Here is a 24,253-nt window from a genome sequence, read left to right as displayed (position 1 = left end):
TCAGTCCTGTCAGACTTTGTGTGACCCCACAGACGGCAGCCCACCAGGCTCCCCCGTCCCTGGGATTCTCCAGGCAAGAACACTGGAGTGGGTTGCCATTGCCTTCTCCAATGCATGAAAGTGAAAAACGAATGGGAAGTCGCTCAGTCGTATCCAACTCTTAGCAACCCCGGACTGCAGCCTACCAGGCTCCTCCATCCATCGGATTTTCCAGGCAAGAGTACTGGAGTGGGGTGCCATTGCCTTCTCCGAGTAGCAGCTAGAAAATGTAACTCTAGCACCTACAGAATTGGGCACAATGAAATAGAAGGGGCTTCCCTGATAGCTCAGTGGTTAAGAATCCACCTGAAAATGTAGGAGACGCAGGTTCCATCCGTGGGTCAGGAAGGCCCCCTGGAGAAGAAAATGACAACCCACCCTAGTATTCTTGCCTGGGAAAACCCACGGACAGAGGAGCCTGGCAGGCTACAATCCATGGAGGTTGCAAAACAGTCAGATGTGACTTAGTGACTAAACGAGATAGAATGATACTTCATAAAGTATTAAATTTTATTTAAAAAATTAGCATAAGGAAGTATTTTAAAATCTACCCTATGTTGATACTAAAAAAAATTAAAAGATTTCAAAGAAAGGCATAAACTTACAAATTAATTTTATGACTTACAAAAGTTAGTTGTAAATAATTTTATAATAAACACAGTAAGCATCTTTTCTGTTAAATTTCAAGTCAAAATAATTTTCAAAACAAAGTTCAAAAATTCAAGATTAAGCAAAATGTTATAGTGCTCTTGTTATTTGCCAGGCACATCACTCAAGATTTGAAAAAGGTTATATATCTCTTTTTTAATCACCTTATTCACTCTCCATTTCACAGATTACAAAACCAAGCTTTACAGAGATTCATTCACCTGCTTATATACGGTAGCTGTCATTGACTGCACAAACCAATGTCTTTAAAGCATCATACTATGACTCCTCAAACACAAAACAAATAAGACAGAATATGACATAGTATACACTAAAACTGAATGCCTCTTTTAGAATTAGATTTTTTAAAAGATGTTTTTAAATTCCTTTTAAAAGAACCAACAAAGTAACTAGCAGAAAATTTTTACCATTCAAAAATTACAATACCATAAATACAAATAGAATAAAAACATTTTCTATCACCACTACTGTTAAAAGCAAAACCAATCAATTAATCACATCCATCCACAAGCCATGGAAAAGGAGGAAGAAAAAAGTATGTTAGAGACCTAAACAATGAAGTTTAGAACAATAAAGCTGTGAGATGACAAGAGAATATCATCATGACTTTGAGGCAGATGAAGATTTCTTAAACAAGACAAAGATAAACAGAGCAAACTGGACTTCCTTAAAAAATTGTGTTCTTAAAATGAAAATGCAAGCTACAGAGTAGGAAAGATATTCTCAGTGCACATGTCCAAAGGACTCAGGTACAAAAATTTTTTTTTTTTAAAAAAAAAAAAAAAAAAACACACATTCTAAATCACCAAGAAAAAGACAACCCGATTTTTAAGATGAAAACAAAACAAAATTTTATAAAAAAATAATTTCAAAATCCAACAAACATACTGAAACGGTCCTCAACATCACTAGTCCTCAAGAAAACACAGATAAACAACACAAGATACTTCTGCTCACCAGAATGACTGGGTTCTAACCGAAAAATCAGGGAATACCAATGTAAGCAAGCATGTGCAGCAAATGGCATTCTCATGCACTGCACAGAGACATGGAAATGGGTATAACCAGCATGGAAGATTATCTGGAAATATCTACTAAAAGTGAAGGCTCTAAGGGCTTCCCTGGTGGCTCAGAGGGTAAAGCGTCTGCCTGCAATGCGGGAGACCTGGGTTCGATCCCTGGGTCGGGAAGATCTCCTGGAGAAGGAAATGGCAACCCACTCTAGTACTCTTGCCTGAAGAACTGTATTGATGGAGGAGCCTGGTAGGCTACAGTCCATGGAATCGCAAAGAGTCGGACAGAAATCAGCAACTTCACTAAAGGTGAAAATACATATGCCCAATGACTAAGCAATATAACTCCTGGGTATACAGTCAACAGAAATGTGTATATTTGTGTACAGAAAGGTATGTACAAGATTTATCGCAGCAGCATTATAAACAGCCCAAAACTACACACGACCCAAATGTCCACTGGCAGGAGAAGGGAGAAACAAACTTTAGTAAATTCAGACAAGGGTATCCTAAACCTCAGTGAAAATGAGAAAACTAATGCCATACACAAAATAGGATACAGGCACAAATAGGACACATCTCACAAACACAATGCGGTATGAAAGAAGCTGGGTGGGGGGAGAAGCAGCACACATATAACTCTAGCCTATCAAATTCGAAAACAAGCCAAACTAATCTCTGATTGCAAAGTCATGACAGCAAAATTTGCGGTGAACGAGTTACTTGACTGGGACAGGTCACGGGGCCTTTAATTGATATCTTGAACTAGGGTATGGTTACAAGTTGGTGTGTGTGTGTGTTCACTTTGCAAAAGTTCATCAATATACAAAAGCTCATCTGTACTTTTCTGTATATAAATTATACTTCAATTATTATTTTTAAGCTTATTTTTAAAAATAGATGAAAAATCACTTCTCAGTTACGTAACTCCAGGTCATCATGCATCCAGGTCTGTAACTCAAGAATTTGAAAATTAACTTCTCAGTTAAGTAACTCCAGGCCATCATACATCCAGGTCTATAAGTCAGTAATTTGAAAATCTGGATCTCCTAACAATGTGTTTAGTTATATAGGCTACATAAAAGTAAATTAAATATATCTAGTTATTTTGTATTAATAAGTTTTAAGAACAGTTTCAATGTAAAAATAAACTTTACCAAGAAATGATTCCTTATGATTTTCTACTAATAGCAAATGAAGTTTTGCATGAAGTCCTGCTAAAGAATATTTCTACATAGGCTCAACTTACGTTCACAGATGCATAACTTCACGCATATTAAAAGTGTTAATAGCTAACTCAGAAGTTGATTATAAAAGCAATCAGATGGCCAAGCCAGGAATCCATAAAAATTCATAAAACCTTTAAGGCACACTACTTGGCCCAGTTTTTCAGAAATTTTTAAGACTTTTAAAAACCAATAACCATTTGAAGAAAAGTCTTTCGGGTAATCATTCCTACATACCTAAAATATTTTACATCGATACTTACAATGACACCTTCTTTAACTAAAATATAAAGTTTTATCTGTATGTCCTTTTAATCTATGTTTCCATTATATTTACCTAAATAACTTTTTTTAATCTTACCAATTTCTCTCTAAATTAAATATCATTATTTGGTCAGATCCGAGAGCTTTTATCATTGATGGAAAGCCGTCTTATTACTCACAACAACCTATTTGTCTTTAGCCGTGGGGTAGAGCTGTCATGTAAGTCTCAAGACAAAGTTCAGAGGAACAGAATGGCATAGGCCCTAACAGGTCAGGCCCCTGAACAATTCCCAGAAGAATCCTTTGGACATACTTGACTTCAGATGACTCACTGAATCCTTACAGGAACCCTCCTTGGTCTTGGGGTGCTTTACCTATGAATCTGGCCTGACAGAGATCTCTCCAAATGTCCTGTCAGCATTGAGCTGTGGTTCTGAGATACAAGGTGGCCCAAAAACACTTTCCCAAAACTGACTGTCTGCATTAGTCAACCCACTCTCAGGCCAGGCACCTGCTTCTAACTCAGAAACTTACCTCTCTAAATTGCAAGTTCTCACTAAGAACAAATTAAGACACAGTTTCCACTTTGGGTAACTTTTGAAATGAACGAAAGAATTAACTTGAGGCACTTTAGAACATACAGGGGAAAAAAATCTCCCTCAAGAGAAGATGGAGATCTCCCCAGAGGAGACACATCTCACCAAAAGAAGAGAGACAAACACTAACAGAAGAACCTGAATCATCCCTAAGGGTCTATTTTGAAGCAGAGAGCCAAGAAATCGCATCCTAAATCTAAAGAACCTACAGGACTAGACACAGGTTGGCTAGGAAAACTATCTAACTTTACAGTTTATGGTAATATACTAAAGATCCCAGAGAGGACAGTAAAGGTGTAAGCAGAACAGTCTTCCCCTAAAACAAAAGGGGATTCAGTGAATTCAGTGACTACACACTGTTCAATCAGCAGTAAATCTAATAAAAATTGCTCATGAATGGTAACTATATTTATATAAATACTGGTATTTGAAAAACTAGCATCTTTAAATAGTGCTAATGATATGCCTTCTTAGGATTCTGTTATTTTTCCTTGTTTTCTACTTCAATTTTAGAGGTGGAAAAGTTAGAGCCAGGTTGGTAAAAAAAAATATTTAAAAAGCAACATTACAGCTAGTCAACAGTTCTAAGTTGTTACAGAGATATCAGATCTTAATCTGAAACAGAGCATTTCAAATCACTTTTCCAACTGCCCACCACACATTCAATTTAGCCAAATTAAAATATTTTGCAAACCAACCCAGTCCAAATTAATAGTTTACCCTTACCTTATAGAGAACTAAATGCTATTTTATCTTCCACATATTCAAAAAGCTTCAACTATTATAATTTTTTGTAAAAGACGTAAATTTTTACTTTAAAAACCTCATGCTGTACTTCTATTTCCATAATAAAGAAACAGCACTCAGTACTTATCCTCTCAAGTTTCTTGCCTGATGCCTGCAAAACTGCAAAGGATTGTTTACACAATACCTCAAGAAGTTTCAAAAAAATCTCTCAATGTTCTGATGACAGTCTCATAGATACTACCAACAAATTTAAAGAGAAACAAAAATATCTTCCTTTCCCCAGTTATTAAAACGTGATATGATGTAAGTTTCAGTACAACTCACCTGCATTTTTATAATCATATTCACTACACAATCATACCTTCATAAAGTTATGCTCTGATCATTTTTCTTCAACATTTCCACAATCTTTCAAAGTATTTCTAAAAGTATTCACAGTTCTAGTCAACTGACAATTCTTACAACCTACTTCTTATTAAGCCTGGGTCTTTTATCTTTCATACCCCTTAAATCAACACAAGTCCCAGTTGATCATTTTATTGCAGTAACATATAACCACTGTAGACAATGTCCTCCTTTTGCAGTTCAATTGCACAGCTATTATTTAGATGCTAAGTCATATCCGACTCTCTGTGATCCCATGGACTGCAGCACGCCTGGCTTCCCTGTCCTTCACTATTTCCCGGAGTTTGCTCAAACTCATGTCCATTCAGTCAGTGATGCCATCCAACCATCTCATCTTCTGTTACCTTCTCCTCCTGCCCTCAATCTTTGCCAGCATCAGGGTCTTTTCCAACGAGTTGGCTCTTTGCATCAGGTGACCAAAGTATTGCAACTTCAGCATCAGTCCTTCCAATGAATATTCAGGACTGATTTCCTTTAGGATTGACTGGTTTGATCTCCATGTAGTCCAAGGGACTCTTCTCCAGCACCACAGTTCAAAAGCATCAATTCTTCAGCACTCAGCCTTCTTTATGGTCCAACTCTCAAATCTGTAACATGAATACTAGAAAAATCATAGCTTTGACTATCTGCACCCCTTTTTCAGCAAAGTGATGTCTCTGCTGTCTAGGTTTGTCTTAGCTTTTCTTCCAAGCAGCAAGTATCTTTTCATTTCATGGATGCATTCACTGTCCTCAGGGATTTTGAAGCTCAAGAAAATAAATTATGCCACTGTTTCCATTTTCCCCCATCTATTTGCCATGAAGTGATGGGACTAGATGCCATGATCTTCATTTTTTGAATGTTGAGTTTTAAGCCAGCTTTTTCACTCTCCTCTTTCACTTTCATCATCTCTTTAGTTCCTCTTAGCTTCCTGCCATGAGGGTGGTATCATCTGCATATCTGAGGTTATTGATATTTCTCCCAGATTATTTATTATCAATAATAATTGATATTATTCCAGCTTGTGACTCATCCAGCCTGGCATTTTGCATGGTATCCTCAGCATATAAGTTAAATTAACAAGTTAACAATGTACAGCCTTGATGCATTCCTTTCCCAATTTTGAATCAGTCCATTGTTCCATGTCCAGTTCTAACCGTTGCTTCTTGATCTGCACGCAGGTTTCTCAGGAGACAGACAGGATGGTCTGGTATTTCCATCTCTAAGAATTTTCCACAGTTTGTTGTGATCCACACAAAGTAGCAACTACAAAACAAATATGGCAAAAAATACCTTTTTTGGTAATTACCTAGCCATACATAGGAGAGGAAACAAATAAAAATACTCCCAACACTGTAAAAGCTCCACAAAAAGGAAAAGTTAATTGTAGTACAAATTAGTTTTGGTACACTATTCATCCCTTTTGGGTTTCCCTAGTGGCTCAGACGGTAAAGCATCTGCCTGCAATGTGGGAGACCTAGGTTCGATCCCTGGGTCAGGAAGATCTCCTGGAGAAGGAAATGGCAACCCACTCCAGTATTCTTGCCTGGAAAATCCCATGGACAGAGGAGCCTCATAGGGTTCATGGGGTTGCAAAAAGACGGACACAACTAAGAAACTTCACTTTTCACCTTCTTTTCTTCATCCCTTTTATGGATCACAGTCTTGTTGTGGCAAAAGGGCTTGCATAACTCAATGAAGCTATGAGTCATACTGTGCAGGGCCACCCAAGACAGAGAGGTCACAGTAGAGTCCTGACAAAACATGGTTCACTGGAAAAGGAAATGACAACCCACTCCAGTATTCTTGCCTGGAGAACACCATGGACAATATGAAAAGGTAAAAAAGACACGACTCCAGAAGATGAGCCTCCAGGTCAGAAGGTGTCCAGTATGCCACTGGGGAAGAGCAAAGAGCAATTACTAGTAGCTCCAGTAAGCATGAAGCAGCTGGGCCAAAGTGGAAACGATGCTCAGCTGCGGATGTGTCTGGTGGTGAAAGTCAAGTCCTATGCTATAAAGAATAATATTGCAAAGGAACTTGGAATGTTAGGTCTGTCAATCAAGTAAATTACGACGTGGTCAAACAGGAGATAGCAAGATTGAACATCGGCATCTTAGCAATCAGTGAACAAAAATGGATGGGAGTGAGAGAATTTAATTCAGATGACCATCATATTGTTGTTTAGTCACTAAGTCACATCCGACTCTTTTGAGACCCCATGGACTGCAGCCTGCAAGGCTCCTCTGTCTATGAGATTTCCCAGGCGAGAACACTGGAGTGGGTTGCCATTTGCTTCTCCAGAGGATCTTTCAGACCCAGGGATCAAACCCACATCTCCTGCATCTCTTGCACTGGCAGGCAGATTCTTTATCACTGAGCAACCAGTGGGTACAAAAGTAATTGTGGTTTAAGACTGCAAATTTTAAATCATCATAACTAGGTTACAAAGAGTCAGACATGACTGAACGACTGAACAACAACGTGGCTCAAATACATCTTTATTAATCAAAGGAGAAATCATTACAATCGACACATTTTTGCCAACAAGAAAAAAGTTGGTTTATTCCTGTAGCTTAAAAATCCAGGCTTCCGGATTCAATGAACTCTTGGAAAGGATTTTCTGCCTCCTGGTAGTTATGGAAGCATTTTCCCTGCAAAAAAAGTTGTCAAGATGCTTAAAGAAGTGGTGGTCAGCTGCAAGGGGTCAGGTGAATATGGTGTATGAGGCAAAACTTCATGACCCAAGTAATTCAACTTTTGAAGCACTGGTTGTGCAACATGCAGTGGGAGCACTGTCATGGAGAATGGGACCCTTTCTACTGACCACGACCGGCCGCAGGCATTTGGAGCATGCCATCAATTTGCTGAGCATACTTCTTAGATGTAATGGTTCCACCAGAATTCAGAAAGCTGCAATGGCTCAGAACATCAGCAGATCCCCAAACAGTGACAGTGACCTTTTCTTGGCGCAAGTTTGGCTTTGGGGAGTACTTTGGAGCTTCTTCTCGGTTCAACCACTGAGTTGGTGGTTGCTGGTCATTGGATAAAATCCACTTTTCGTCTCACATCACAACCCAGCCAAGAAATGGTTCACTGCTGTTGCAAAATAAGAGAAGACAACACATGAAGATAACAATTTTTTTTTTCAGTCAGCTCATGAGGCACCCACTTATCAAGCTTTTTCACCTCTCCAATTTGCTTCAAGTGCATAATGACTGTAGAATGGCTGACACTGAGTTCCTTGGCAAATTCTCCTGAAGTTGTTAGAGGATCAGTTTCAATGATTCTCTCAATAGGTCGCTGTCACCTTCCTATGGCCAGCCACTGCACTCCTATCTTCAAGGTTCTCGTCTCCTTTGCAAAACTTCTTGAATGACCACTTCACTGTACGCTGGTTAGCAGTTCCTGGGCCAAATGCACTTCTGATGCTGCAAGTTGACTCTATTGCTTTACGACCCATTTTGAACTCAAGTAAAAAAACTGCTTGAACTTGCTTTTTGTCTAACATCATCTCCATAGTCTCAAATAAATATAAAAAAACAGCAAGCAATGCCATTAACAACAAAAAAATACAAGAAATGCATTTTTAAATGATGTTAACATAACCACACTTACTTAATGTGTTCCAACACCAAATGGCAAATTTCAACAATGCAAAAACTGCAGTTACATTTGCACCAACCTAATACATAAAACGGAGAAGGCAATGGCACCCCACTCCAGTACTCTTGCCTGGAAAATCCCATGGATGGAGGAGCCTGGTAGGCTGCAGTCCATGGGGTCGCTAAGATTCGGACACGACTGAAGTGACTTAGCAGCAGCAGCAGCAACACATAAAAGTTGTAATGCTGAGCCAAGAAATGAATAGATAGAGCAGACAACACTAGTTTTAAAAGCTACTGTAAGAACACAGACATTCCAAGTCCAAATACTCCAGCTAATGAAAACTCTCACCAAAGGGGAAAAAATCCACAAAACATAAACCTGTAAAGTAATATTCCAAAATAAATCTGTAACAGCCTTCATACATATTTTTTAACATCTGAAACCAAAAATCAAAACTATAAATGGACAAAACACAACAAGATATGAAATAAGAACTGACTGTACTCAGGCAGAGGGAATGGACAAAAAGACAAATCACTTTTAAAATAAGTAACAAAAGGACCTCCCTGGCAGTCCAGTGGTTAAGACTCCAAGCTTTCATCACAAAGACTGAAGGTTAAATTCTTGGTTGGGGAACTAAGACCTTATCCACATGATGGCATGGCCAAAAAATAAGAAATAATAAGGAAGGCTGGATTCACGTAAAAATACAAAGGAAAATAACAAACAAGAGATCAGCCAAGAGAATAAAAATATTGAAGAAAAAAATGACCGGAAAAAAAAAATAACATAGATCTGTAAAGAACCTATAACATATGTATAACAGAAAACTCTGAAGGATAAAAGTAAAATAAAGGAACTAATATTTAAAACTATAACTTATAAAGTATCTCCAAAACAAAAACAAATGTGTATTTATTTGTACGCTGTGGTGGGCAGGAAGCACTACAAGATATGTGAATTTTGGCAACAAACATACTGTATACTTGGAAAAACCCAGAATAAAACTACAAAACATAGCCTAGTAAAACTTCAAAAGAAGTAAGGAAAAAAATCTCTGGATCCTCCAGACAAAAACACCAAGCCTCTTACACAGGACAGAAAGCAAGGCTGGCATCAGGTTTCTAAACAGCAACATTCAAAGTAAAGTGAAAGTGTAGCATCTTTCTCAAGAAACCCAAGTAATAAACGTATAAACCAAGGATTTTATATCCAGTCAGGTACCTTTATAACTATGAAGGCTATTACAGAACTAGAGACTTAAACATGCAAGAACTCTGGGAATGTATTATTCAGAGCCTACTCAGAGAAATCTACAAAAGAATGACATTTACCTCATTAAAAATAGACAGTGAAAACTTTGGCAAAATCTTTACTAAACAATGGGATAAACACTGAATGTATTTAATTTTAGATATATTACTAAAACAAAGATATGGACAAAGAATGAAGATGGGTATTTAAATATTGTATTCTCTGACAAATTTTAATGGAACTTTTTTTTAATATGAAGAAAACAGAAGTAAAAAACTAAAGAATCTGCTCATTGGCATTGAACAGGTAATAACTGAATGTCAAAGGATATTCATTTAATGCAGACAAAGCAATCATCAGCAGTCTGAGTTCTTTGCCTAAAGGGACCCTAATGATATCATAAGCAAATATTACTATAAAGTTAGCCATTAAAACAAAAATATTAACTAAGAAAATAATCTTCAAAGAGTAAAGAAACAGCCCATAGGAAAAGAAGAATAAAAGTAAATACAGCATAAACAGTAAATGCAATGTATAAATCAGAAGAAACACTTTCGTGTCAAGATATAAAAATAGGCTTAACTCTATTTCCCAGGTGGCTCAGAGGTAAAGAATCTGCCTGCAATGCAGGAGACATGGGTTTGATCCCTGGGTCAAGAAGGTCCCCTGGAGAAGGAAATAGCAACGGTAAAAGCATCTGCCTACAATGCGGGAGACCTGGGTTTGATCCATGGGTGGGGAAGATCCCTGGAGAAGGCAATGGCACCCCACTCCAGGACTCTTGCCTGGAAAATCCCATGGATGGAGGAGCCTGACAGGCTACAGTCCATGGGGTTGCGAAGAGTCAGACACGACTGAGCGACTTCACTTCACCAGTATTCTTGCCTGGAAAATCCCATGGACAGAGGTGCCTGGGGTCACAAAGACTCAAGCAACTGAACAACAACAGCTCTTCTATTAAAAGGAAAAAGCTTCAAACTACTTATCTGAAAACAGTATTTACAAAAAGAACAAATATATTTATTTATTTAGGATTAAACATAAATGTGTAAAATTTCTATAAAGAAAGCTATAAAATACTTCTGAAAGATACAAATGAAAAGACATCCCCTATTCTTTTGGAAAGGATGACTAAGCTTCACAAAGGTAGTGAGTTCCCTAAGTTGGGCTTCCCTGATAGCTCAGTTGGTAAAGAATCCACCTGCAATGCAGGAGACCCCATTTGATTCCTAGGTCGGGAAGATCCGCTGGAGAACGGACAGGTTACCCACACCAGTATTCCTGGGCTTCCCTTGTGGCTCAGCTGGTAAAGAATCTGCCTGTGATGTGGGAGACCTGGGTTCACTCCCTGGGTTGGGAAGATCCCCTGCAGAAGGGAAAAGCTACCCACTCCAGTACTCTGGCCTGGAGAAGTCCTGTATAGTCCATGGGGTCATAAAGACTCGGGTATGACTGAGCGACTTTCACTTTCACAAGTTAGTGATCAACATTATTCAAATAAAAATACCAACAAATGTTTCCCTAGAGCTCAACAAGCTGATGTTCCACTTCACTCATAGAGAATATGTACACATAGTATTCTGCTTAGTATTATAAAATAATAATAGGAATAAGTACACAAACAGCAATGCATGAACATATACTATTTTGTTTATAATATAAACATATAATGCTTATTTCTTACAAAAGGAAACACAAGGACAAACCGGAAACTGATGAAATTGGTAGCCTACAGAGACTGAAAAGAGAAAACAGGGAAGGAGAAGGAAGTAAGACTTTTGAGAATGTCTTTTTATATAGTTTTGACTCTTAGCCATTTTACTATTTTACAAGTCTCAAAAAAATTTTTAAATGACTCAGTGATAGAGGGAGGGCTAAAACCAAACACAAGGAAAAAGAAATGAACCTTAGGGTTTATCAAAGTAATGATATAAAAATATTTAATTAATTAAAATAATTTATGAGCACAGAACTCTGATATATACCTTCACTGGGGTAGGATATGAACAACACTACCCAGAAATCTTTCCTCATCACTAGGTTTACTGTTGGCAGTGGTTTGGTGTGCCAATTTCAATATTATTATACCATGTACATTACAGGACAAAGAAAATGAATAAATGTATCCTGATGTTACTGTCGACCAAGATCCTCACCTTGGGAGAGCAGAGATCCAAACATTAAACAGGAGAAGAGCCTTAGGTACTAGGGACAATCAGTACCCAAATATTAGCAGTTTTCTTTTAGTATAATTCCTGGCTTCCTGTTCCATGAACAGACTCCCCGGAAGCCTGACCAGTAACATATAACACCTCCTGACCTCACAAGGTAGTCTGTAAGTATTCAAGAAAAGGAATGGGGATTCCTGGACAAATAGCTGTTTCTAGATCTAGGGGCAGCGAAAGCAAAAGGTACTAAGAATGGAACACTCTGTTGTGCCAGAAAGTAAATAGTGCTCTAAAATGATGGGATGTATCAAAGAAACATAAAATCTACTTTAATCACAAATAATGGGACAAACTAAACAAAGGTTAAAATAAGCAAACTTTAAATGCATACATAAAATAAGCATGCATCAACAGGCTTCCCAGGTGGTGCTACAGGTAAAGAATCCACCTGCCAGTGCAGAAGACCCAAGAGATACAGGTTGGGAATATCCCATGGAGGAAGATATGGCAACCCACTCCAGTATTCTTGCCTAGGAAATCCCATGGACAGAAGAGCCAAGAGGGCTACAGTCCATGAGGTCGAAAGAGTCAGACATGACTAACCGACTGAGCATGGAATAGGCACACATATGTATCAACAGGACTAAATCTTGCAATGAACACTGAGTGAAAAAAGCACAAACGTATGTAAACAACATGATACTACTGATTTACATTTTAAAACCAAATCAAAATTACTTTATACAAATGTGTGCATAAAAGTATAATAAACATATCTTCAGACTATCAATTGCAAGCAAAAGAATTAGAGTGGTAATTTTCAGCCATCAGTTCAGTTCAGTCGCTCAGTTGTGTCTGACACCATGGACCACAGCACGCCACGCCTCCCTGTCCATCACCAACTCCCAGAGTTGAATCAAACTCATCTCCATCAAGTTGGTAATGCCATCCAACCATCTCATCCTCTGTCGTCCACTTCTTCTCCCACCTTCAATCTTTGCCAGCATCAGGGTCTTTTCAAATGAGTCAGCTCTTCACATCAGGTGGCCAAAGGATTGGAGTTTCAGCTTCAACATTAGTCCTTACAATCAACACCCAGGACTGATCTCCTTTAGTATGGACTGGTTGGATCTCCTTGCAGTCCAAGGGACTCTCAAGAGTCTTCTCCAACACCACAGTTCAAAAGCATCAATTCTTCAGCACTCAGCTTTCTTCACAGTCCAACTCTCACATCCATACATGACCACTGGAAAAACCATAGCTTTGACTAGACGGACCTTTGTTGGCAAAGTAATGTTTCTGTTTTTTAATCTGCTGTCTCGGTTGGTCATAACTTTCCTTCCAAGGAGTAAGCGTCTTCTAATTTCATGGCTGCAGTCACCATCTGCAGTGATTGTGGAGCCCTAAAAAATAAAGTCAGCCACTATTTCCACTGTTTCCCCATCTATTTCCCATGAAGTGATGGGACCAGATGCCATGATCTTAGTTTTCTGAATGTTGAGCTTTACGCCAACTTTTTCACTCTCCTCTTTCACTTTCATCAAGAGGTTCGTCTTTACTTTCTGCCATAAGGGTGGTATCATCTGCATTTCTGAGGTTACTGATATTTCTCCCAGCAATCTTGACTCCAGCTTGTGTTTCTTCCAGCCCAGTGTTTCTCAAACTTACATGTTCTTTACATATAAGTTAAATAAGCAGGGTGACAATATACAGCCTTGATATACTCTTTTTCCTATTTGGAACCAGTCTGTTGTTCCATGTCCAGTTCTAACTGTTGCTTCCTGGCCTGCATACAGATTTCTCAAGAGGCAGGTAAGGTGGTCTGGTATTTCCATCTCTTTCAAAATTTTCCACAGTTTATTGTGATCCACACAGTCAAAGGCTTTGGCATAGTCAATAAAGCAGAAATAGATGTTTTTCTGGAACTCTCTTGCTTTTTCGATGACCCAACGGATGTTGGCAGTTTGATCTCTGGCTCCTCTACCTTTTCTAAAACCAGTTTGAACATCTGGAAATTCACATATTGCTGAAGCCTGGCTTGGAGAATTTTGAGCATATCTTTATTTTAAAAGTTCTGAAACAATTATGTGTGTGTGTATGGTAAGTCACTTCAGTTGTGTCTGACTCTGTGTGACCCCATGGACTGTAGCCCTCCTCCAGGGGATCATCCCTACCTGGGGATCAAACCAGGGCTTCTTACATTTCCTGTTTTGGTAGGCAGGTTGTTTATCACTAGCCCACCTGGGAAGCCCCCTGAAACAATTACAGCAAAATATAAATATCTGTTAATTTGGTCAGTATGGATACATGAGTATTTTACATTCATTCCTGTAATTTTTACACTTTAAAGTATTCCATCATTTAGAAATGTAAAATTTTAAATGAATTTTTACTATACAATACTTAGCTCTGTAATTCTTGTTGTTTCAAACTATTGTTCTGAAGAACTTTAATTCAGAAGCAGGCCCCCAGTGTCTCCTTTTACTTTACTATCTGATGTAAATTAACAGAAGCAAACCAGCCCTTTCAAAATGATTCTTAAAAGCAAAATGCATTCATTTACCTGAATAAAAAATAACTTGGAAGATATGATATCTGAGTGGCATTACACCATCTCTAAAGCTAAATAATTCCTGTAGCTCATATTGCTCTCAATATATATCACCATTTTGAGAACTGAAAGTTTATCCGTTCTACTAATTCACAATTTTTAAAATCATTTTGACCTAAATCTACCTACCCATCCTATTAAAGTTATTACTTTAAATACCAATCAATAAGTCCAAAAAAATCTACTGTTGTAAACTGGTGCACAAAGATTTTGAAAATTCAAGTTTTAAGTAATTTGATAATAAGTTAGTTCCTCATCACATTCCTTATAATGCTTTCATCTATTTGTAAAAATTTTCTATTTTTTGCTTAAGAGAAGGTCAACGGCTTTCACTTCACTACTCCAACATAATCATGAATTGAAATAAGAACTCTAAGCACTCTGGATCGACAAAGCTACCAGTATGCCTAAGCCAGTAAAGCAATTTGTTCATTAATGCAGCTAATAAAGCAACCTTTTGTTAGTCTATGAAACATCAGAAACCTCAGAGACTCTAACTTTGCAATTTTCCCGTTTTTGCTGTATGAACTTGAAAATTCCCTTACATGCCATTTGCTTTAACAACTAGAACTTAATCATTTGAGAAATTTGACCTTCCACTTGAGGTAATTTAATAACATATTAGTTCCAACTTCAGAAAGCAGTTCCTAGATGAAACTGCTTTTCTTTTATTTAATTACTCTCTTCTGTTTCCCATAGAGCCAAGTTGTGTAGACGTCTGTGTCATCTTCTCATAAGCAACTAAGCAACAACCCCTATAAATATTCTCCAAATGAAGAACAAAAATGTTCATTTACCCAATCAGCATTAATCAATCAACAACAGTAAGCAAGGCACAGATGATACTAAGATTAATATATAATCCTTGCCCTCGAGCACTTAAAGGAATAAGACAGGCATCTTAAGAAAAACTACTATAACATAGCTTATAACAGTATTAACTACTAAATAAAATAGCATGAGGGATATAATTCATTGAGCTTAAATGAGATGATAAGCCTACCAGTGTGGGGACTCTTGAAGCTAAATAAAGGAAAGTATAGCTTAGGCTTAGTGAATAACTTATATACAAAAAGATACATGACATAGCACAGTAAATTCAGAAATTTTTCATTAATTTAGTAAGGCTAGAATGTAACATGCATGTAGGGAAATGCACGTATGCTCTTGAAAGGTCATGTTTCTATTCTCTAGAATTTAGACTTTATTCTATGCAATGGGCAGACATTAAACGATTTTAAGAAATACAAAATTGTAAGGCATATGGTGTCCAGGACTATTTTAGCAAGTTTACTCCTAAGATACATGAATGACCAAAAGCTCCTGTTTTCAACAACTTCGGAATGCAGAATGCTTTGGGGCACGCAGGGTGCCCCAGGACTACAGGAATGCTATCTTCCAATGCAGTTCATGCTCAGTCTAATGCTCTATTGCTGCTGCTGCTCTCTAGTCATAAGTCGCATCTGACTCCTTGTGACCCCACGGGTTGCAGCCTGCCAGGCTCCTCTGTGCATGCGATTCTCTAGAGCGCGTCGCCATTTCTTTCTCCAGGGGATCTTCCTGACTCAGGGATTGAACCCGCATTTCCTGCAGCTCCTGCAAGAAGATTGCAGGCAGAATCTGCATTGCAGGCAGATTCTTTACCTCTGAGCCAGAGGGGAAGCCCTCCACTCAGCGATTTTCAATATATTCAAAGAACTAAAGGAAAGCACGCCAAAAGAACTGAAGGTGAGTTAACAGTACCTCAAAGAGAAAGAGGATCAATAAGCAGAAAGACATTTTTAAAGAACCAAATAAAAATTCTGGAATTAAAAAGTACAACAGCTGAAATGAAAAACTCACTAGAGGGGTTTTAACAGCACAGAGTTCAGCAGGTAGAAGAAAAAAACAATCAGCCAATCTGAAGACATAACAATTGAGATTAAGCTACCTGAATAACAAAAGAAAAAAGAAAAGAAGCATGAGCAGAAGTCTCAGAGAACCTCAGGACGCTATCAAGTTTCAGTTCAGTTCAGTCGCTCAGTCGTGTCCGACTCTTTGCGACCCCATGAATCGCAGCACGCCAGGCCTCCCTGTCCATCACCAACGCCCGGAGTTCACTCAAACTGACATCCAGCCATCTCATCCTCGGTCGTCCCCTTCTCCTCCTGCCCCTAATCCCTCCCAGCATCAAGGTCTTTTCCAATGAGTCAACTATCAAGTTTACTAACATACATAAAATGGAAAGAAGTATAAAAAGAAGCAAAAAGAATATTACAAGATACAACAGCCAAAAACTTTCAAAATTTTATTTAAAAAAGTAATCTAAACAGAAGCTCAATGAATTCCAACTAGAATAAACTCCGAGAATCACACTTAGCTACACTATTATCAAACTGTCAAAAACCAGAGAGAGAATCTTGAAGTGACTCATCGTGTTTAAGAGATCCTGAACAACCTCAGCAACATATTTATCATCAGAAACCAAGGAGGTCAGAGTGCCAAAAGAAAGATTATCAACCAAGAAAGAAAGTAAAGAAAGTGAAGTCGCTCAGTCATGTCCGACTCTTTGCAACCCCCTGGACTGTAGCCCACCAGCCTCCTCCGTCCATGGGATTCTCCAGGTAAGAGTACTGGAGTGGGCTGCCACTTCCTTCTCCAGGAGATCTGCCCAACCCAGGGCCTGAACCCTGCCTCCTGCATTGTAGGCAGACGCTTTACCATCTGAGCCACCAGGGAATATGCAGCAAAGTTATCTTTCAAAAATGAAAGCGAGATTAAGGAATTCCTACATAAACAAAAACAGTGAATTCATCACTAGCAAACCTGCCTTGCAAGAAGTACTAAAATAAATCTTTCAAGCTGAAATGAAAAGTAAAGGTTCTCTTCATGTGTGTTCAAGTTACGAAGTGTCTTTCATGTCAACCTGAAGTGACTGAACAGATATCCATAGAACACCTCACCCAACTGCACTACAGAATACACAGTCTTCTCAAGAATTCTACGTATGTTAGGCCAAGAAACAGGTCTCAAAAATTTCAGAGAGAATGAAATCACATAAAGCATCTTCTCCAATCAAAAAAGAATGAAAAAAAAAATCAATGGCTACAATACATGCTAGAATATGGATGAACCTTGAAACTGTTACGCCAAATGAATAAGTCACAAAAGGATACACACATGGTGCCACTTACCCGTGGTTCCCATGAAAAGTCAGATTCATGGAGACAGAGGAGAACAGTGGGTATCAGGGACTAGGCAGAGGGGAAGATGGAACTTGAGTGTGCAGAGAGCTGCTTCTTAGCGGTTTGTGTTTGGGACAATGAAAAACTTCTAGAAATGGCCAGTGGTGACAGCTGCATAACACTGAGTTTACTCAATGCCACTGAATTGCATACTTAAAAATGCGGAAAATGGTGAATTTCTTACGTGTATTTTACAACAATGAAAAAAAATTGGAAAAGCTTTTATTAGGTTCCCCAGAATGCAAAAAGTAATAATTATCTAACATTTATCAAGTGTCAGTCACCATCCATACCACCACACATGGTTCCCACACAGGGCTGCCAGGCGCTAGTAACATGCTGTAGTGACTAGGGAACTGAAGCACAAGGCCGTTCAGTCACTTACTTAAGGTCACACAGCTAGGAAATAGTGGAACAAGAACCCAATACTTTGGCCACCTGATGCAAAGAACTGTCTCACTGGAAAAGACCCTGCTGTTGGGAAAGACTGAAGGCAGGAGGAGAAGGGGATGACAGAGGGTGAGATGGCTGGATGGCATCACTGACTCATGAGTTTGAGCAAGCTCCGGGAGTTGATGATGGACAGAGAAGCTGGGCGTGCTGCAGTCCATGGGGTCGCAAAGAGTTGGACACGGCCAAGCAACTGAACTGACTGAAAAACTCAAACCCTGGCAGTCTTTCAGAGACATCAAAGCTTTAATATATATATATATATATATAGCAAACTGCCTAATTATTCATGTAAATATGAAACAGCAAAAATCAAAACACAACCCTTCCCCTCCAATATTTTAATGTGTATTTGCATCAATGGTAACATTTAATGATACCAGTATACACAAAGCATTTTTATCAATCTTTATTAGTTTATACTGTCATTTGGCAGTAAAGCATATCAAATTTTAAACCATACAGTATCAGTATAAAAAATAAGAAACCTACAAGCTTTTAAAGATCATTATCCCTGACAAACGCCAATAAGCAAAGGAAGAAACACATCAGAGAAGAGAAAAAGAAAAGCCATTTAGAAGTATCTTTGTAAATAGGCTTTCACTCACATGGCTTCCCAGTAAGAAAAAAGACATCATAAAGCTCAGGCGCTTTTGGGAACCAGGCGGCAGGCCTTTCGAACATGGTTCCAGACTTCAGGACACAGTACTACTGCTCCTTTCTATCTGGTGCCAATAAAATCAGAAAGAATTACCAGCTATCAATCATTCTCTCACACTCATAACTTTTTATAACAGACTGATCCAACAACCCAAGGATTTAATAATAGAACAGTTTGTCAATTTTCAAGATAGAGAAAAAAAAACTATACCAACATTTAATAAATTTAATAAATAAATCATGCTATGCACTAAGATGGAAAAAAATAAATATACTCTGCCCTCTGAAAACCAGAGGGGTTAATATGGAGTACTCAAAAATCACAACTGTAATGCCGTGAAAGCACACAACAGGGACACTTAACTGAGTGGATGCTTTGAGTCAGAAAAGACCTTTCCCCAGGGAAGCGACACTTAGACTGATATTTGGAGAAGAGAAGACGGCTTCCCTGGTGGCTCAGACAGTAAAGAATCTGCCTGCAACGCAGGAGACCTGGGTCAGGTCCCTAGGTCAGGAAGATCCCCTGGAGAAGGGAATGGCAACCCACTCCAGTATTCCTACCTGGGGAATTCTATGAACATAGGAGCCTGGCAGGCTACAGCCCATGGGGTTGCAAAAGAGTCGGACACAGCTTAGCAACTAAAACACACACAGACACTAATACAGGAAAAACCAGTAAGATTACAGGTTGACACTGCTTCCGTCCTAGGAGGGGTTATTAGTCTTAGCCTATATTTGGCCTTTAATTCACAGGTAGGGATTGTAGATGAGATGGCCTTTGGTGACAGACTTTAGAAACTCCAATCCTCCTTCCTCTTCCATACATTAACATTCATATACAGCTAAGACCCATGGAGGGCTGCAATTTTATTAAAGGTGTCCTGAATAGCTCAGTAAGAAAACTAAAGAGGGTTAGGTATGGAGAGCAACAAAAACACTGTTATTCTTTGATGATACAGTTACCAACACAGGGTCCTCAGGAGAATCTAACATTAGAATTAGAGTTCAGCAAGGTTGCTGAATACAAAACCAGCACACAAACAGCAATTTGTTTCCAATATCAATTGGTTACTGGTGGTTACTAGTTTGTAACCACCATTTGCAAAATGCCTATTTATAAATATATATCATTCACAATAACAAAAAATCATTTCAAAAGTCTAAGAATAAGCCTAATAGAAGACTTTCATGAAAACAATACAACTGTACTGAAAAATATTAGAGTATGTAAGTAGAGATATACACCATAGTTATCCAATAAGATGACAACTATCCCCACTGTAAACCTGTAAATTAAATGAAATTCCAATCACAAGTCCAAACAGGGTTTGGGGATTTTTTTTGGCCAGATTTTCTCTGAGGTGGAATAAAATTTGACAAACTGATGTAAAATTCACTAAGAAAGAGAAGGAACCTTATCAGACATCAAGACATCAAAACTGCTGTAATTAACACAGTATGATAGTGACATGAAAGTAGGCAAATGAGACTGCAATACAGACCAAACTCTAGGAATTATCCCATGAATTTAAAACTTTTAAATAAAGTTAAAAACAATCCACAACTAGAAAGATACTTTCAATGCATATTACCAAAACATTAATATCCACTTTATCCATTAATATCCATTTGATAATTAATTATAAAAAGAACTGCCACAGATCAATATAAAATCCAATTCCTACCAAGAAAAAAAAAAAGTGCAAAGGATACTGAGAAAAGATTCACAGAACAGGAGATCAGAATGCAAAGATGTTCAACTCCACTAAAAATACAGTGATGAAAGTGAAAACTATGAAACTCCATATCTTATCTTTCAGAGAGGCAAAAATTAGGAGCTAGATAAAAATAAAAAGTCTGTAAGATGTGGGAAAACATGCTGGTGGGTACAAAGTAGTACCTCTACTTTGGACTGGAGCTGGTTTTACTCTGTGAGATAAACTGGCACCTATACCCTGTAATCCAGCAAGTCTGGCCCTGGTGTCTGTAACAGATAAAGTTACATGGAGATTAGGTATCTGTGTACAAGTCTATTCCTTACAATACTATTACCAAAAGGTAAGACCCAGTTATTTCTCAGCATAAAACTGAGTTCCATTAAACATGGACTACCAAACAGCAGTTAGGAAGAATGAACTAACCTCCATGTGAAAGTGCAGTGCGGAACGGTGCACCAAGGCCTCAGGATAACGGGGGCTTCCAAAGGAGGGGGAGAGGACGAGGACAGGAGAATTTAACAGGAAGAGAAAAAGCAAACAAGGGAGAAAGTTAAGGTGCTTGCGGCCAGGCACAAAAGTGTTTGCTATATTACTTCCTGTAAGTTTTTGTATGTTTTAATTATTTCATAATTTATGCAAAATTTTAAGAGATTAGAAATAGCTTAATTATGAACAGCAATTTCAGAGGGTACAATGGAAGGAAATAGGAAAAATACATAGAAGGCTGTTGTCAAAGCAAACAAGTCTAAAACATTTTTAAGACGGTAATTTAAAAGATATGGCCACCTACTGATGAGAACAGGGATGAGAGGCAAGTCTCAGATCTCTTGAGGAAGACAGAAACTGGGCGGGCCTCATGGCCAGACAATTCTGTCTCACTAGGACAAGACAAAATAAGTCTAATCAGTCTGCTATCTCAGCTCACTTGGCCTGGCATCACTGTGATTTTAGGTAACTCTATGAAGCATTATGAAAGTGACCGTGCGGAACTTTGACTCTAATAGGTACGAGGCATTCCGCTAGATAATGCAAGGGACAGAAAGAGGTATGTAGGTATGTTACCAGTTCTCAGGAAACTGACCACTTAGTGTGAGAGCTACAATGCATACAGAAAGAAAGAAACAAAATCTGACACTTAAGGGCTAAACAAGTGCTACTGGAATTCAGAGAAAGAAAAAAATCCATCAGGGTGCTGGGATTTACAAGAAAGGTTTCACCAGAGCAGTGGAACTCAAATTGAGTTGTGAAGGACAGAAAACAATTTAGAAGGTGCAAAACTTGGCCTTCTAGTTCTAGATAGAAAAAAAATAGTAGACCTCCAAAGGAGGAAAAAGTAGAGTGCTAGCACTTGGTAATTTTGGGATCTTCAGTTCAGTTCAGTTCATTTGCTCAGTCATGTCCAACTCTTTGTGATCCCATGAATAGTAGCACGCCAGGCCTCCCTGTCCATTACCAACTCCCGGAGTTCACTCAGACTCACGTCCATCGAGTCAGGGATGCCATCCAGCCATCTCATCCTCTGTCGTCCCCTTCTCCTCCTGCCCCCAATCCCTCCCAGCATCAGAGTCTTTTCCAATGAGTCAACTCTTTGCATGAGGTGGCCAAAGTACTGGAGTTTCAGCTTTAGCATCAGTTCTTCCAAAGAACACCCAGGGCTGATCTCCTTTAGAATGGACTGGTTGGATCTCCTTGCAGTCCAAGGGACTCGCAAGAGTCTTCTCCAACACCACAGTTCAAAAGCATCAATTCTTCGGCATTCAGCTTTCTTCACAGTCCAACTCTCACATCCATACATGACTACTGGAAAAACCATAGCCTTAACTAGATGGACCTTTGTTGGCAAAGTAATGTCTCTGCTTTTCAATATGCTATCTAGGTTGGTCATAACTTTCCTTCCAAGGAGTAAGCATCTTTTAATTTGCTGGCTGCAGTCACCATCTGCAGTGATTTTGGAGTCCCCAAAAATAAAGTCTGACACTGTTTCCACTGTTTCCCCATCTATTTCCCATGAAGTGATGGGACCAGATGCCATGATATTCGTTTTCTGAATGGTGAGCTTTAAACCAACTTTTTCACTCTCCTCTTTCACTTTCATCAAGAGGCTTTTTAGTTTTGGATCTTAGAAAAACAAAACACTTCGACAATAAACAAACTCTTTACAATCAGTCAATCAATCAGTTTTTACCTACAAACAACAGAATCTATTTCCAGTTAGTCTCATTAGAAAAGGAATTTATTAAAACACTTTAGGTGACACACAGAATTCCCTTTTGCAAAGAGCCAAAGAATCAACTTGGGCGTATACAGCCAGAAAAATACCTGAGTCTCCTCACCTGTTATCTGTACCCTTTGAACCCTTGGTGCCATGAGGGCGAAGCCTCAGACATAAGACTCGCCAGAGAATTTGCCATACTCCCTGTAAAAGCCCACCGTCTCAGTCCCCAACATCCACGTCAGGAAGCAACCCAAGCAAGAGCGGCTGCCCCGTGGTTCTGCCTTCCGAATTCATGTCTTCCAAAGACGCATCTCATCAGCAGAATCTAGGTCACATGCTCATGTCCTAGATGCAAGGGATGTTAGGAAACTGAGTCCTGCCTTCTACAATACTCCAATCAGACCGATTTCTCCAACAGTGAGGGGTTATTTGAAATAAGACCAAATACAGAACAAGTCTTGGCTATCGAACAACATACATATTTATTCCAAACTTCAAGCACCAAACAAGATTCTCAAGCCTGACAGATTATAACCAAGCCTCGTACGAACAAAACTCTCTCTGTTCCTCAAAGGGAGACGAGACCCAGTCTCAGCAGTTGTGCACAGCTCCAGTATCAGAAGCTACGGGCTATGTCATCCTCCCTTCCAATTTCTTTCAACTTATAGACTAAACGGCAAAGGGGGTGGGAATGGAAAAATAAGTGAAAACATTTTTAAATACATAAACACACAAAGAAGGAACACTTAACACGTTCTACAGACATGACCTGGTCTGTAGGGCTGTGTGAAGAATTACAGTTCACTCTCAGACCTCCATTTGTGAAACCTAAAATTTTTGGTTATACAGATCTGGTAGAGCCCTTAATAGTGTGCCCATCTATTTTAGATCAGAGATTCCATGATCATTTAGCCACAGCTAAAAAGAAGCATTCCTGTCACCACATTTCTGATCATCAGGCCAGTCACGCTACCTTAGGAAAATGACTCCCACTTTGCCTATGAAAGTAAGAGGCATCCGAGACTCCCACCATCTGAAATCAGAAAGACAATTTCAATGAATTAAACATAGGTAGGTCTCCCAACCACAGACAACAGCAATTACACTGCTTTTCACAGATGTTGGCACTGTTCTGAAAGTATGCTTTACCTTTCAGGTGAGTAAAATGTCCTCTGGACCTCTTAGTGGACAACACTGAACAGAGAATAAAGAGGTGAATAGGCACAAAGAAAAATCCACTCCATCAGTCCCATGACCCTTGATCTCTTGACTTCTTCCTCTACATATTACCATGAGTTCACAGGCTTTCAACTTTACTAACTATAGGCCAATGCTGAGACTAATCAAAGAAGCAAACAATTATCGATACCGCTCTTGGCTGCTTGACCTGGAATACTGAATCCAGA

The 24,253-nt window shown here is 38.8% G+C and overlaps 1 protein-coding gene and 1 pseudogene across 1 annotated transcript in view; both read right to left on the bottom strand.

Annotated features, from left to right (window-relative positions):
- The window catches only part of FBXW7 (F-box and WD repeat domain containing 7), a 221,866-nt gene that overhangs the window by 157,519 nt on the left and 40,094 nt on the right, over window positions 1-24,253 (bottom strand). The gene's annotated exons all lie outside the window — the stretch shown is intronic.
- On the bottom strand, window positions 7,335-8,497 carry LOC120871626 (annotated as a pseudogene).

The sequence above is a fragment of the Oryx dammah genome, unplaced genomic scaffold, assembly GCF_014754425.2.
Source record: "Oryx dammah isolate SB20612 unplaced genomic scaffold, SCBI_Odam_1.1 HiC_scaffold_12, whole genome shotgun sequence".
In the NCBI taxonomy this organism is placed as follows: Eukaryota; Metazoa; Chordata; class Mammalia; order Artiodactyla; family Bovidae; genus Oryx; species Oryx dammah.
Note: the sequence above shows the minus strand (reverse complement) of the source record. Positions and strands in the feature narration are given on the sequence as shown.